This window comes from Hesperophylax consimilis, chromosome 26, assembly GCF_061612785.1.
Source record: "Hesperophylax consimilis isolate HC1 chromosome 26, BYU_Hcon_1.0, whole genome shotgun sequence".
NCBI lineage: Eukaryota > Metazoa > Arthropoda > Insecta > Trichoptera > Limnephilidae > Hesperophylax > Hesperophylax consimilis.
Window position 1 is genome coordinate 20,598,499 of NC_142861.1, and position 17,046 is coordinate 20,615,544.

A 17,046-nucleotide genomic window follows, 5' to 3' on the forward strand; every position below is an offset into this window, starting at 1 on the left:
CAGCTAGTGCTTAGTGTTAATCAATTTAGTATTATGAAATACAAAAAAAATTACGTTTTAAATACAATGACAATAAATAATTTACATGTTACTATGCTGACTTTTTATTTCTGATATTGGATATTACTAATGCAATGTTCACGCTGGAAACTACAGATAACTGGTACAATTCAACGGAACTGCAATCGCACCAGCCACGTAGATTTAACTTCTACTTCCATCAATCCTCTTCTAAATTTATTTTGGACCTATCTCAAGCCAAAGCTGTATATATTCTTGGTATACCTTATACTGTAGGTAATAGGCATTAAAATCGCTTGACAAACGGAGTCTAGAAATTTTTTATTTAATTTGAAAATAATTTTATAAGATAGCAAAAAAATTAATCAAGTGAAACTATCACAGATAATCTAAGCTATAATACTGTATTTTTAAAGTTGTTCCCTTTATTCGTTCATACATTTCTATTGAAAAAAATTTTTTTTCGTGGTTTACATTTATATTTTCTTTTGAGTAATTAATTTTTATATTTGTATTTTACTCAAACAAAACGATAGGAAAACTTTCAATTTATCTAAAAAAAAATTTTTTGTATTCATAATGTACACCAATTCGTTATAAAGATTAATCAAAATAGTGATTTGGCATTAAGCTTTGCCTTAAGTAGAGCTATTGGAAAAATTAGTACGAAAAATTTACTTTTGTGTTTTGACCGTTAAAAACACGTTTTAAAACATTGTTGCATTACGACCAAGTGACATTACGAAGTAAAAATAACTGCACTGACCTAAAAATTGAATGAATAAAAAACTAATGAACTCTTATATTATGCCAGAGTACTTCGTTTGGTTATTTACCGCTTCAGATTCTGATCAGTCAGATTTCTTCCTAACCTACACCTTGTATGGGACAATATATTTTGTTAACCTACAATTCTTAACCCTTAGCATCACTCTTATTTACAGCCCACATAAGTACTTTCTTGGGGGGCCTAGGTCCCCAGTGCATAAACCCTATATTTAAGTACCTAATTGCAAAAAAAAATTCAAGATTTCTTTCAATTAGAAAAAATAAATACTAGATAATAGTTTTATTATAATTTCAAACATAAAAATGACATTCTAGCCATAAAAATGACTTTTGAGCTAACATTTTTAGTACCTAGCTCAAAAGTCAAATATTAAATGAAAATATCAACTAAAAATATAAGTCTTTTTTCAAGTTCACTGACATAAATTTCAAAATATCTTCAACACAACACAGAATCACTGGGATAACATAAATTTTTGTTCACTTACAATTATTTGTCGGTGACACGCTCAAAAGAATTCTGAAAATGTGCGTGTTGGGGGACCATACTCCCCCGCGAGTGGCGCTAAAGGTTGACTATGATATTCCTTTAAAAAGCAATAAAATAAATGAATATTTACAGTGAAATTGAAATGAAACAGTAGTTTCAAGCTCATGTAATAAAGAATTCGGGCAGTAATTGAATTTAGCCATAAAATTACTAGAATCTGAAGAAACATTACACTTTTTATTACTTGTTTTACGAACCGTTTCGTGATCGTACTTTCATCGTTTCGCCAAGTATTGTAAAGAATTCGTCCAACTATGACCAAATAACGTTTTAGATAGTAGTGTTAATTTATTTTATTATTTGAGCTGTTAGTGAAAATCAATATCTACCTAAGAATTTTCACAAAACTACAAAAATAACATATTTTCATCGTTCGGGGCTTGCAATAATGCAATAATTTAATTTTAAAAATCATTTTTCAGGTGCAATTTTATGCTTTCGCAATTTTGTGAGTTATCGTATTTTCTAGAGCTTTTACCTGAAAAACTGTAACGTTTACTACCTCATTCTAAAATTAATTTAAAAGTGATGTTTGCAAGGCATATTTTTTAATGGTTCATCAAAATATTGATGTTTTATGGACCTAGTCGCTTAAAAACTTTCAGCAGGTAAAACTTTCCAAGAATTAATTATAAAGAGGACTTTAATAAAGTTTAATTATTAATACCTAAAGGTTACTGTAATAAAGCGTGTTAAATTATAAATAAAATTTTATTTATACGTGATTATCAACTAATAACCTTAGATTCATTTAAACAAGTAAACTTTGTGCTACGGATGTGATATTTATATTTTGACAACAATTAAACCCTGGAATCCAAGCTTTGAACCTATAGGTCACTGGTTCGAAAGCCGGCTTGGTAAATAAATTTATGAAATTATTTATAAAAGTAATAGTAAGAATTCCACCTCATTCCATACATGTAGATTGTGTGGATACTATTAATACCGTCCTGGTGCAAGAACACCATTTAGAATCGAATTGCAGCCTTATTTAGTGACCCGGTCCGAATAGCCAGAGACATTCCAATTTTCCTGATGATTACTTATTTCATTTTCTGCGCGGAACCTAATTACATAAATTTAAAAAGACGTACCACAATTTCACACGACTATGGTCCAAAATCACTCCATTTGATTGTACGTTTTCCAAAAAATGTTCTTAAAAAAGTTTTCTTTGCTGATTTTATCTGTAGACCACTGGAAAATATTTGTAGTGTAAATAATAGTTCTGTTATGAAGTACACAAGTGTTTCCATTAAATATTTCCTTTAATAAATCTATATTGGATCACAATTAACAAAATGTTTAAGTAAGCAGCTGATAAGGTTATGTGCAATATATCACCCACATTAGATATTGCGAGCAAAGGATGTTTTTCAAACCATAACATTATCATCCATGCTCTGTCATTTAGTGTGAAAGCAATTCACTAGTAGTGTGGCATGCTTTATGTATCGGTGTATTGTACATAATGTACATGCACGAAAAAAATGGAGAGTTGTTAATTTATTAAGAATCTTTTCAAATTATTGGTAATACGGTTAAAAGCGGGATTACAGGCCTAAACGAATGAATTAACAGGTTTCCTGATAAACTTTTAGTAAATTGCGAATATATGGGTGCCGGAACATGGGTTTATTAAAATCCGAAAATTTTCGTCAAATGCATAACCTGCATAAATGCATGCCTTGATAATATGTAAAAGACGAAATGCGAAAATTATTTTTTTATGAACACGTGTTAATACATTTGTATTTTACAAATAGTTTTTCAGGAAACCTGTTATTTCTTTCGTTAAGGTCTGCAATCCCGTTCTTAACCGGGTTACCAATAATTTTAAGTGATTCTGAATTAGCAATGCTCATTTTTCTCCGTGAAGGGTGCGTGGGACCGTATTTGTATGAAAAATCTGTGAAAATCTTACTTCTCGGAGTCTGTAAGTAATATCTTATTCTGTTTATGCCGCAAAATAACATGAAATAATCAGACAGACATCCAAAATTTAAATATCTTCCTTTAAATCGAGTCATAAGTAGGTACAATCTCCAAATACCAAACTTTGTACATCCAGAGATGATGAGCTTTTTTAATCTTCTCATGTATTTTGAATGTAAAACATCTTGTATTAGGTCTGTTTATTTTTGACCCCGTACTTTTTAATGTATTTTCCTGATTTTGTTTTTTATGCATTTAAATAGTCCATCATTGAGGATATTTTTTCAACTTTTTGACACCAACAGTACATAAATCAAATGAGTGATTATAATAATTCATAAAGTCTTATAAGACAATGTTTTTTGTAACATATCTGTAGTGAGTGATTTTTGTGATTCTTCATATGTTGTGTCTGTATGTTGCTTCTGTGAAATGTTTTGTAAATGTTTTCTTCATACATTGTGTCTGCACATTGGGTTGGGTTGGTTATTTTTAATTTTTAATCTAATTTTTCTGTACAAAACTCTTTTTTTAATTCTTTTACTCTTCTATTTGAAAACTACCAATTGGCGATCCCTTAATGAGTTTAATAACTCATGGGAATACAACATCGTTTGTTGTATGTTTAAAAAAAAAAAAAATAATAATAATAATGCTGACGTCTTTTGGTGGAGTTTCTAGATACTGCGCACTACAAACACACACCATAGTACAACAGTATATTTACTACATATTGTATGTATTATAACGATACATTATGGAGCAGCGGAAAAACCAGTCACTGCTATATGGCCGCTAGGGACTGTGATATCCTGGTTTTGAGAGCAACTGTATTTGCAAATTGCAACAGAGAGAATTCGCAAAATAAAATTCCATTATTTCAAAACAAGATTTTAATTTTTTTTGTTTCATTTTTCAAAATTGTTTGGTGAAGCTTTTGATTGAATACCAAAACGGAATACCTTTTTTCTTTATATTATAAAAATAAGCAAATATTTTTATCTAGTTGCGTCGTTTCTTTTATAATGGTTTGGTTCACATGTACATTTATGAAAAGGCCCACGCATTATGTCGCAATGCGAAATGGGCACTGTGCATTGCGTTTTACCTTTTGTTGGTCTATTTTGCTTCTCAGCTATGCTGGGGAAGTTCATTTTTTCAATCACAAAAATAACCGAGTTCCAAATATTTAAATTTGAATTATATCCACATTACAACACCTCTGACAACAAATTCTCCGTGGTTTCGCTTACGAGTTTGAACGTTTGTACAATGAGTTTAAACAGAGTTGGGTTGTTAAGTTCATCTCCATATTTGTGACGTACGCTACGTGGCGTTATTTTAAAAATGAATTTAACTAGACAGGGCTAATCTAGTATAATACATCAATGGCTATGAAATATTTCTCTAACTGCAATTAGACAAGACGTTATGTTTCTTGTTCCACTTTTATTTAAATCTTTGAAAAAAGCGGATAGTGAGGAAATTTCTTCACTTTTTCAAAAAAAAGGTTACGAACTTTCAGTTATTCATTTGGTATCATCTCGTGTTGGATTTTTGCTCTTTTTATCATATAATCTAGTCCAAACTCCATCGTCTTCTGTTGAACTCGATCGTTTCATCAGCAATCTTGGGAAATTCCTCCATCCAGGTAATAGGCAGCAGTCATTCAGCAAATTCTATGTATCAGTTAATTTGTTTGCACTTGGTACAGCTCCTCATAAATGTAGCAATAGTTCACGGCCATAAATTTACTGCAAAAAAATATTTATTAAAAATCTGATCAAATTATTCGTATTCTTATTAAAAAGGGACTGCGGGCCTTTAACAAATGAATTGACTGATTTCTTAACAAAGTATCAATAGAATGCTAATGTGTTTTGAGGACAGTGGAACACATGTTAATTAAAATACTAATAATATCTCCTTTTTTCCCTTGTATTTATCAGGAAAAGAACACCTGCATAAAAACGTGTTCCGATTTATTCTAAAATGGACTCATATATTTCCAGGAAATGGATTTCCATCACGTTTTTAACAGGATTTCAATAAATCAGCCATACCTACTCATTTTTCACGGTGCGATACTCGTTCAATGGCCTACTGAAATCAATTAGAGAATTCAAGCCATATAATGATTTTATACAATTTCTTAAAATTTCTGCATCTAGCACTTGCACAAGATCTGAGAATGTGAATCCAAGAAAAGGCTGGATTACTAAGACATCCTTCGGGATACGTTTCATCCCCAAAGGGGTGGTTGCAATGCATTTCCCACTCGCATTGTCGATATGAAAGCTTTTGCGGCTTCTCTCCGTTTTCTTGGTGTGGAAAAGGATAACAGCCTGATGGATTGGGGACGGAAAGAAAAGAATATGGTTTGAGATTTTCAGGCACTTGAGTTTTGAATGAACATTGTTGGAATTTAATATAAGGATGGAAATCACTGTCTCTCAACAAAACAATATATTATTATATATTTAAACAATTATTATCACTCTACGTTATATATTATTATTAGTAAGTTTCGTGTATCATATGGCTTAATTGTCATAGCGTCTGGTTCCACCTAGGTTCAATTCCTGGGCTTTTTTCATATCAGGGTTATATAAAAAACATATTGAATTAATAACAGAGTTACAGTGTATTTATAGGACGATATAAAAGGGAGAGATAGAACTTTGGTTGGTGGCATGGGGGAGGTAGTGGTGAAAGTAGGTGGAGGGGAGGGGAATATGTTTAAAATGGGGCTATTTGACAAGTCTTATTGTTTATTGGGTTTTTATTTACTTTTAGGGATTTCTTTAATTTCAAGAACTTCTAGATAGTTCAAACGTAAACCTATTCCATTTCTGTGCTGCACATATATGAGTATATATATACCCGAGGATTTATTAAAATAGTGATCTTTACGTATTGCGAATTATTGTGAAATACCTACACTATTTAGGCACCTCAAGTGTTCAACCACCCTCGTTTGAACATTTCTTGAAGTTTTACCTATTTAAAAAGTTGGTAAGTCATTACATTTCAGCTTTTAGGTGCCAAAATTGCTTTTATTAATTTATTTATCCTTTTAATTGATCAAAAACTTGCCTAGGTTACTATTGGTATAGAAAGCGGCTTTAATTTTTGTTGGACACACAAGTGGATGAAAAATTATCAATGAATAAAATTTTACGCCGACCGTGGATTTTATCGACTCTGGTGTTGGGTATACTCTTTTTTGCAAGGATCAATTAAGGTATGAACATATCCTTTATTGATTGCAATAGATTTGATTATGGCGAGTTCTTCGATAAAGTTAGTGTCAGATAGAGGGATAGTGACAAGTCTGTGAACCATAGAATGGAAGGCAGAATTTTTATGGGAAACGGGAAGGTTTGAAGTATCAAGAATTACTGTGTCAGTAAAGGTAGTTTTTCTGTAAGTATTAAAATTGAATTTATTATTAATAATGGATAGGCATAGGTCTAGAAATTTTATTATTAATAATGGATCGAATTGTGTTAAGGAACGTGTTAAGGAGTGACAAGAAGGAGTTAAGTTGACAATCAGTACCTTTTCATGTACAAAATATGTCATCGACATATTGTTTACACATAAACACATTTTTAAAAAAGGTGAGTAAGAACTAAAAATACATTTCAGGTTGTCTATAAAGATATCAGCAAAAAGAGGGCTTGGAGGTAAACCCATCAGTGAACCTTCATTTTGCTAATATGTATTCGTTGAATTTAAGATAGTTTTGGTTGAGACAAATATTGAACATACGGGTTAGATCATCTGTAAGATTTTTTTGTAGGTTTGAATTTGTTATTAAATTGAACAGTATATTTCTACATTCGGGTACAGGTATATTTGGATATAAATTTCCCTAATCGAATGAAACTAATTTGCAGTTATTTGGAAGAATTAAATCTTTTGAATTGTTAACTAATTCATAGGAATTCTTAATAGTATTGATCGAGGAAAATACCACAGAAGTGTCTCAAGAGTGGAGACTATGTCAACACTCTCTGCGTTCCCTTCGCTATTACCGAGCACAACGCTCGATAAGTATCGTTCTGATCCTTTTCCCGAGTTTTCAAGAGCGCTGTGGATTTCCCACGGGTTGGCGTTACCCACTTCATCTACCCAACTATGCCATGCAGCTCGTTTTGCTGAGAGGACGGCCGAACGATAGGCGCCACGGGAAGCCCTAAAACGGCCCTGAAGTGCAGCCGCTTCTTCAGGCGAGCATATACTCCGCATAACCACTACCAGGCCCCTATAGGCTCTTTTGTAGGCCCCTTTCAGCAAAGTCAGCTCTTGTGTCCACCACGGCGTCCTAATTAACTTCTTTGGGTTTGATCTGCCCAAAGAAGTTTCAGCGGCTGATACCACCGCCGCGTTGAAGAAATTCCCCAAGTTGTCCGGTTCCCTAGCGGCTACGTCATGAAAACCCCTTAAAGATTGACGCAGCGCATCCCCAAAGCTATCCCAATTCGCCCTAGTGGTTCTGAAGTTCCAAGATGATTGTAGAGCTTCTGTCTTTGTAATTCCCACTGAAAAAGTTATCAATCTATGATCAGAAACTATCGCACACTCATGAACCGTCCACTTTGATATTTTTGACGCAACAGATCCAGAGCAAAGAGTGAGATCAATGTTGCTTTCGCCACCGGTTCCTGAAAATGTTGAAAACGTACCTGGTTCATTGAGGATGAACAGACCTTGCGCTGAGATAAGATCTTCGACGGCATAGGATCTTTCCGTTCGATTTCCGTTAAAGTCAAACCAGAGAGGCGAGCGCGCATTGAAGTCACCTCCAATAATTATGTTTCGGCCTTTTAATTTATGCAAGGCACGCGTGAGGCTCAAAATATGCGGTTCAACTAAATTACCATATTTAAAATATACTGATATCACGATGATCTCAGTATCGCCAAATTTAAAGGAAACACAGGTTTGGTATTCGTTCGACAGTCCCTCGAGAAGGAGGGGGCTAATCAACCAAGTATTGACCAGAACACCCGCCCCGGGAGAGCTGCCTACTTCAAGTACCGCCCCTGGACTAATGATACCAGGTGTTTTCCCTTGCCAAACGTATTGTTCCTGAATGAGCAGAATGTCGATCCCAAGGTCGGTCATGACCCGCTGGGCCTCAAGGGTGGCTATCCGAGACCGCTGCAGGTTGATCTGGCCTATGGAGAGGGGATTAGCGGCGGCCATAATCGGTCATGCGAACTTGAGCCTCGATCGCAGCTCTGTTTGCGGGGCAGGCTCGGTCACCAGTACAATGATCGGCTGGTTTCTGAAACTTGGTACAAGTTGCGCAGATAGCAGCCTGTGCCTTCTTGGGGCACTCCTCGAAATCATGACCGGCTGCGGCGCAGTGGCGGCAAGAAATGAACTCCTGAGTACAAGATTTGCTTACATGGCCGTACATGTGGCATTTGAAGCAACGGGTAGCTCCCAGGTAGTCACGAACCCGACAGGCATTCCACTCAAGGTAGCAAAGACCGCTATCTATTAGTACCTTCCGGCAATCCGGATGACACGTGACAATCATATTCATAGTCCCGCCTTCACGTTTCCCAAAGAGGGATACCCTCCGCATTGTCCTTAAATGGTCTTCCCTGGAGAGAGTTGATTTTTCTGCGACGTTATTATCAAAAATTTCCTTGAAAAGAGCAGTGTCAGCAGCTGCGTCTCCTCTGGGGACGTCATAAATGACTATCTTGGGTAGTCGTCCCTGTGGGTTAACCATTTTCAAACCTTTGAGGGTTAATTTTTCCGCCGCCTTCTGAATGTTTTTGACACCCCCCGGGCTATCAGTTTGCAGAAGAACGCCTCCACCCTTGATCTTACGTGTCCTAACCACTTTAAAACCGTCGGTTTTGGGATCCAGAACCGATGTAAGTACATTCTGGGTCTCCTCAGATGTTTTGCCTTCAGGGGCAGTGGGGTAGAATAGAATAGTGGGCCTCAGAGAAGGCAGCTCACGCTCCTGTCCCTCGAATAAGATGGAACCACTGGGAGGCGCTCCGGAAGCTGCACCCGCATATGTTTTTTTACCTACCACTTTTTCAATAACTGGTGGCACATGGGACGGACGTTTAATGAGTAAATCTATTTTTTCCGATAATCCCTTCTGTGATTTAATAACCTCGGCAAAGGCGCCAGCTCTCGCGTTGGCGGCGGCACAGGTATTTGCCAGGTTCGCGAGCTCATTACGAATTAGATCTATACTTACCTCTATAACTGAGCGGTCCTCCTTTTTCATTTTATTTTTCATCTCATTCACCTTTGCAGAGATCGTCGAAAGAGGGCTCCAAAATGGGGCGAGATAATCCTCCTCGACTGGCATATCGTAGTTGTCACCTGAAATTAACTGTTCCTCAATTCTGCCACGCTTCTTTTTTGCTGGGTTAGGCGACGGGTTTTTGGCCACGTCACCAGTACCAGTGGAAATATTTCCAGAAGGAGCGTTCGCTACATCCTTCGGGGCGGCCAAAATTGATGCTGCTCCCTCTTCACGGAGTAAGCTGCCATGGATACTGGTAAACGGTGAAGTGGGCCGTCTAGGACTACCAGGCTCCTTGTGGGCTTGAATACTCTCCATGAGCACATAGGATCTGGGAGAAGGTCGTCTCCTTTGTGAGGATATCTCCTTCCCTCTTGCCTGCGCTATTTTAATAACTTCCTCCTTTGAAAGCTCATGGAGGGCAACTTCCTCCTCGTCGGAGGAGTCCACGGAGGACATATTACATATAATAAAAATAAATTAAAAAGAAATCAACCTAAAAATTAACAAAAATAAAAAATCCAGACAAAATGCTGGAACTTACCGCTGTGGGTAGAATGCAAATACAGATGTTATTTACAAAATCTGCAAACTCACCAGAATTTCACAAAATCCGAATTTAATTATGTAATTGAAGATTAACACAGTACTGACAATAGTTTCTGCCGTGTTTATACAATTCAAATTGACTCAAAACACATTTTAACGTCACTACAATTTTCGGTAATCCGACCCGAAAATTAACTAAAAAAAACTAATTTTAACACTTATTATGTACTATTTTATTGCTGAAGAATAGAAATACAGTAAATAACCGCCAGAAATGCGATTAAATGTGATTATAATTAAGATTAACACCGTTTCGTTTCAAAAGTAAACAAACCGGCGCACGAAGGTAGGTATATCAACTGCCCGCTTCGGCCGGGCAAACTGAACTGAATTGTAAATAGCACAGATCATCAGGGAATATTTTAATCCCCTATGAAAAAAATGGATTGATCAATGAATTCACTCTGCAGGAGAAGACAACTTATAATCAGCCACCAAATACATATAAACAGAAAGACTCACCAGAGAATCCCACTTGCAATGAGTTTTGTTCCTTGATCTTCAATTCTGCGGCAAACGGCAACTCAGCACAAAATATATTTGAATTCGCAGTATGAGATTATAAGATCAACCAGCTCTCAAGAGAGTAGAATTATTAAAGATGGTGAATCAGCACATTGTAATAATAAGCACTGCACATTATTGTGAGAAAAAAATATTTCAATCATTTTTTTCTTAAATTGACCTCTTTTGAAAAATGATACAAACTGGATGAATCCATCTGATCAATGCAAAGGTGTCGGTAATCGGTTATCACTCACCTGCAGAGCAAAATCCATCCAAAAATGACCAGAGATGTCTCTGTTGTCCATTATATATATTAAAAATTAATTAATTCAAATATGTTTATTTTTTAAAAATTAATTCACACTAATTTTAAATTAAATTTTAAATTTTAAATCGACTGCTTCTCCATATGGTGAACTCTGGCGTCATTAAATTTTCACAAATTTCTCTGCAGCTATTTACGGCTTGCGATATTATATTAACTATTGAGCTATAAATGTTTTATATTAGGAAAAGGTAATATATGTCAGGGTGTCCTGCTTGGAGCTATGAAAACTTCTTACCTAGAAAATTCCCTGTGTAGTATTTCTAGCAGCGTAATAAAAAACATGTTTTAATGATTCACGAGAAACATAACTAGTATGCTCAGCAATAATTATTATTGATTCAAACCCTTTTCCAACACAGCCTATATTTACCACTTTCCAGGTTTCCGATCTTTTCTAATATTTTATTACGCAGGTTTAAAAGAAAATGGAGATAAGCCGCAGATACCCTTTCAAAGGCGAATCCGCTTGTTAATTTTACTCATAAATATTCCTGTTAATAAGAAAAAATTGATTTGATATTCGCGGGACTTGCCGCTGGTTGCGCTGTGAATAAATTATCGAAAGAGATGTTTTATTTTGAACGGTAATATTTAAAAAAAATATCATGCTGCTTTATGAAAAACACACAATTTCTTAGAAATCGAAAGGCAGCGAAACATTAAATTGGAACTGGAAGATTGAGTCACTGAACTGAAACATGTTAGAATAGTATTAATCTTTACTCACTCAAATAACCTTTGACTTATAGGCTCCCAAAGGCTAATTGACTATTTGCTTTTAAATTTTTTTTTTAAATGCAAACGGCAGAACATGTGTCATTTACATAAATATAAAAATCAACGGTCTTACTTAAAAAAAAATCTTCACAACACTTAAAAGTTGTTTTTGTGATGCATTGTACAAAGACTGTACAATTTATATTTCGAATTATAACTACTAAAAAATGTCTTTAACTCACTGTGAAAGTTCTTGCAACATAGCCATTTGGCAAGCAGGTGCATATACGCCTGATGTGACACGATCATGAGAAAATGATAGCTCTTATTTATGATTTGTAATTTGTGATTTAAAACATATTTTCAGTAATAATTTGTATTCTAATGACAATTAATATATTCAATTCATATTAATATAATTCTATATAAAAGTTTTATTTGTGCTATTTTTCATCAGTTTTAATCCAATAATAATGTCATATTATGAATGTAGTTTCATGTTACCGGTGAGGTTATTTCATACATATCATTTTTTTTAAATTTAACGTTTATCATTTGAATTTAATAAAACCATGAATGTAATTGTTAATAATAACAAAATGCCAAATCCAATTTAAAAAAATCTTTAGGTTAAAAATTAATCTAAAATGTCTTCTTTTCTTAGCGATCCTCTGGAAATTCTTATTACAATTCCTAATTGTATGGACCATATAAAAAGTGAAATGAAAATTTTCTTTCTAATTTATTTTTCGGAATTCTTCTCTTTTGTTATTTCAAAATATAGAATGTATCGCAGTGCAATATCCTTGAATACATTCTGTAATAAAATATTTATACTATTATTGCTTTCATTATTAAATTAAAGGACTGCGTATTTTGGATTCCGTGAAAATTTTAGAATAAGTTATGTTTTGGTCAGATTTTTTTTTAATGTTTTGTGTTAGAAATTAAAATATTACAATTCTTAAATGGAAAAGTATATTTCAAATCAAAAAGGTCAAAAGATAGTTTTATCTACTTGCTATATTGATATTTGTTTTTACGACATCTTAAAAATGAAGACAAATACGGAACATTTAAAACACTAAATTCTGAAATTCGTTGAGAAATCATTACTATTTCAAGTTAAAACAACAGATTTACAACCCTCTTTGGCTGTTAAGATGTTGTAAAAACGATCCGTCGAAAATGTTAACAGAAGAAATACACTTTTTGAACACAGAACTGATAATGTTGGTACCTGCTAAGTATATAGCAAAATATTATAATTCATTCAAAGTTTTTGCAGTCCTCCTCATTGTGGTTTTCTGTGCTGACTCTAGTTTTTTTAATATTTTTTTGATTTAGTCTGTAGTTGTGCTTACATTATCTTCAAAATGTTTTCAAGTTGATTATAACCTTGTTCTGTCAAGAATGTTTTAACTTTGTTTTATATATATTTATTTCAATTTTTTTGTTTCATTTTGTAGAACTTTATATAGTTTCGTAGCATGAAATTTAATATTTCTCTGAATACAAAAGATGTATTCAAACTGGGAATAACCAGTATAATTTGACTTATTGGCCTGGTTGAGTAGCTATGGTTTACTGTGAAGTATTCAGATATATGTTTTTAGTTTAAATATCAATTTTTTGAGTAGAGTTTTTGAACGCTGAAAACTTGAAAATTTTGAAATATTTCATCTGTCTGAGTTCTAATCGGAACTTTCAGAATTATCTTTAGTACTACTTTTTGGGTTATGTTGAGCCACTCTTTGTGGCTGTTCAAGGCGGATCCATTAAATTAAACATAAATTTGAAATTGACACAAGGCATAGTTGACGGTCTTTGTGGTCGAGGGGTAAGGCTCTCGATTTGTAAGCCAAACGTCGCGGGTTCAAATGCCGGAGTGCGCAAGTAAATTCTATTTGATTAATTAATTTTCATTTCACCATTTATACATTTAAAAAATATTTAGTATATTTGCGGCCAGTTCCAGAGTTGAAGATATTCTTAGTAACGCCCCAGTGTGAGACCATCATTCACAATTGAAACGTTGCTTTAAATGGCTTTGACCATCTTTGGTGACCAGATCTGAATAGCCAGGCACTCCGCCACCTTTCTCTTTCCCATTTCCTTCAGCCTCATAACATACCCCAAGTGGGGACGCCATTGTCTCACTGGCTCCAGACGGTTGGGAGCAGTTGGTACTTTTAGTTGTTTATGTTGAAAAGGTATGATCAATTTAACCCAAACTAAGAGCAAGCTGACCTAACTCTGGGACGCCAGACACGCCCACTACACATTTCTGACAATTTATCTCTTCAGTGACTGAAAAAAAATCACTGGCAATATAGTATTCTTATACATAAGCTCCTACATAAGTAACGCATTTTCATTTTAATGAAAACCATGTAAAAAAATAAATACTATAAACAGGTACCTCATTACCTGATTAACCTTCGTAAATTTACCTAAATATAAAGTAAAGAAGCACCCCAATCTTTTTTGTTCAAAGTTTTTTATTGAATAATAATATTTACTTTACAAAACCTAATCAATAAATAGATAAATTAATTTTTTCTCGATATTTTGAAAAAAAAATCGATTTGTGAAGAAAATTATTTTCTTATTGGAAAATTTGCCCCAGGTGAATCCCATTTAGCAAATATCTAAGAATATTGACGATGCGCAAAAATTCTGAAACGTTAACGAAGTAAATAACAGAATCCATGATTGGTAAACAAAAAATTAAGTATCCTCGTTACGTCTCGCAAATAAAGAAAAAGTACGCAAAAATAATGTAGCGAAAAATAGTCTATTGAACTATATATGTATATATTATATATATATATATCTCAATATGAATTCAACGGAACTTAAGTTTAAGCCGTGCTACTAATCACTAGTCAATTTCTCATTAACTGCATCTAACTTTAAGTTTTCCAAACTAAATCCTAATATTGACAAATTTGGGAAAACTAGAGTATAAAGAGTTATTATAGAGTTTAAACTATAACACCAGAACAACAAGATATGTACGAGTAAAATTATTGCGGTTTAAATGAGCACCTGTGCTGAAAACTGAAAAAAACGTGTTTTTGCAAGTTTACGTTGACGTCACACGCATCATGCAGAAAACACTATAAATAAACCACTAACAAAGTGTTCATGTTATTCAATATATATAACTTGTCGGGAGAACACTTTTTCTATAACTTGATATACCGTTTCTGATTCTCGACTGAATGCTGCATTTCTTACATACAGCCACCTGGACAACTGAATTGGACCGCCCGCTTCTTGATCATCGAGCTACTTACTGATGGCTCTCCAACAGCTGAGCCGCACCCATCTCTCTCAATACATTACACTAGTGCCGGCCCTTATAATCAAATGAACTGGCCACTGTTGCTGACCACTTAGAGCTGGCCAATTCCTGCTGGCTACTGAATGCTGGCCATCGCTGCTGGTCACCTACTACTTGCTATCTGTAGTAGCCGACGTCTCCGCCATTTGCTGTTTCGTATGGCGCTCTGATCCAATCAACAGATGCACCATGTGCTCCAATTTGAAATCACTACCGAAAGCATTCCGATTGCCTAAGTTTCTATTTGTGTATTTAAACACAGCAGTATTGAAAGCCGAGTATATACACTACTTCTTGTGAATTGAGTTGGCTTTAAGGAATAGGAAGTACCTATAAGCTACACCCTTTGTACGTTCTGTATACCAGTACAATACTTGTAATCAAAATGTTTTAATTACACGTATTGTACTTTTAAATTTTGATTCGAATTATCTGTAATTTAATGATGATTTGGATAAAACACCTCAAAGTGTTTTACTTGAATCATTACACGGGTCGAGGGCTGATGTGTGCCGGTGCTTTTTAGTTCCAGTTTTTTTTTTGTACAGGCAAACACGTCCCGTACAATAGGTATATAAATAGTATCTATACCAAATTATGTATAAAATATATTGATTGAAGAAGGAGATAGTACTAATAAATCTAAACGAAACATGAAACAGAACAAGACACAGCAAAATAAACAGATAACGGTCACAACCAGGAATAGAACCCAGAATCTCTTGTTTTACCGGGACGGGAGTATTAAACTACTCGACAAAAGATCCTAGATTTGATTCCTGGTTGTGGCTGTTATCTAATTATTGTTTTGTGTCTTGTCTGTTTTATGCTTCGTTGGGTAACCAAGATAGAAAAATTGACATTCTTTTTGACATTAACCTATATAACCTATACATAATTAGGAAGTAAATAAATACAATTTTTAGTGATAAATAATAGGAACTAACACATGAAAAATCAATAGTGCCCCAAAAATGATCAATTTATATAGACACACGCATCAAATAACAAAGCGCCTTTTGAAATAAGGATAATTTGATGTTATGTCATGACATTAATTTTGTAAACAATGGGCCAGTTTCGTCACACAACGGGTCAATAAAAAAGCTAGATCAAAGATAATGTACTATTTTTGGTCGATTTTATGTACTGTTCAAATATTAATACAAGCGTGGTTGTATGCAAACGTTTTTACAGATAGAATAATATTATCCTAATGACGGAATTCTTTATTTGTTGGCAACACTGTTACATTAACTATAATGTAAAAGCCTTTTTAAACGTATTAAAAAAATAAAAAATATAAACTTCGAAAAATCTTTTTTTTAATTTGTTTTTGGGGTGTTATGCCGTGTTGCGCTAACTCCTTCTTTAACCATTTCACATCTGCCCTAATATGGACACTGCAATGCTGTCCGAAAAACAAATAACGAAAATACTTTTGGCCGTGAAAATCTTAAATCATATTCGAAAAATATTAAAAAAAAAATGGGTGTGTCAAGCCTACGCAAGACAGAAGTGAAACTTCTAATATTCTTCTCTCTCTCTCTTTTCATTTCATTCTCTCTTTTTTTCTGTCTATTGACATATTTATAAGTAGCATGTGATAAAAAAAATTAAAAGTTATAAAAAAAGAAAAAAAAAATTAGTTAAAGCGGGGATCGAACCTCGGTTCTTCACGACCACAGTCGTGCGCTCTGCCTCTAGACCGCGAAGCTGAGTTCGGAGAGTGACCTAAACTAGGTATATAATATTAGCTAGGCTCCTATAGCGAAATGATCCCGTTTTTTCGTCACGGTCATGAGTCGGTTTTACTCCGGTCCTCGAAATTGCATGACGCGCGTAAAGAAGTTTCACTTCAAAAAATTCCTGCAAAGTTATGGATGTAATTACGATCTTTTTCAAGCGCGTATGTAATGATTATTTTTATCAACGTCGCATACACCTTG

General features: G+C 34.3%; 1 protein-coding gene across 1 annotated transcript in view; it reads left to right on the forward strand.

Moving 5' to 3' along the window:
- Nucleotides 1–17,046, forward strand: part of 5-HT2B (5-hydroxytryptamine receptor 2B) — a 332,239-nt gene that overhangs the window by 7,226 nt on the left and 307,967 nt on the right. The gene's annotated exons all lie outside the window — the stretch shown is intronic.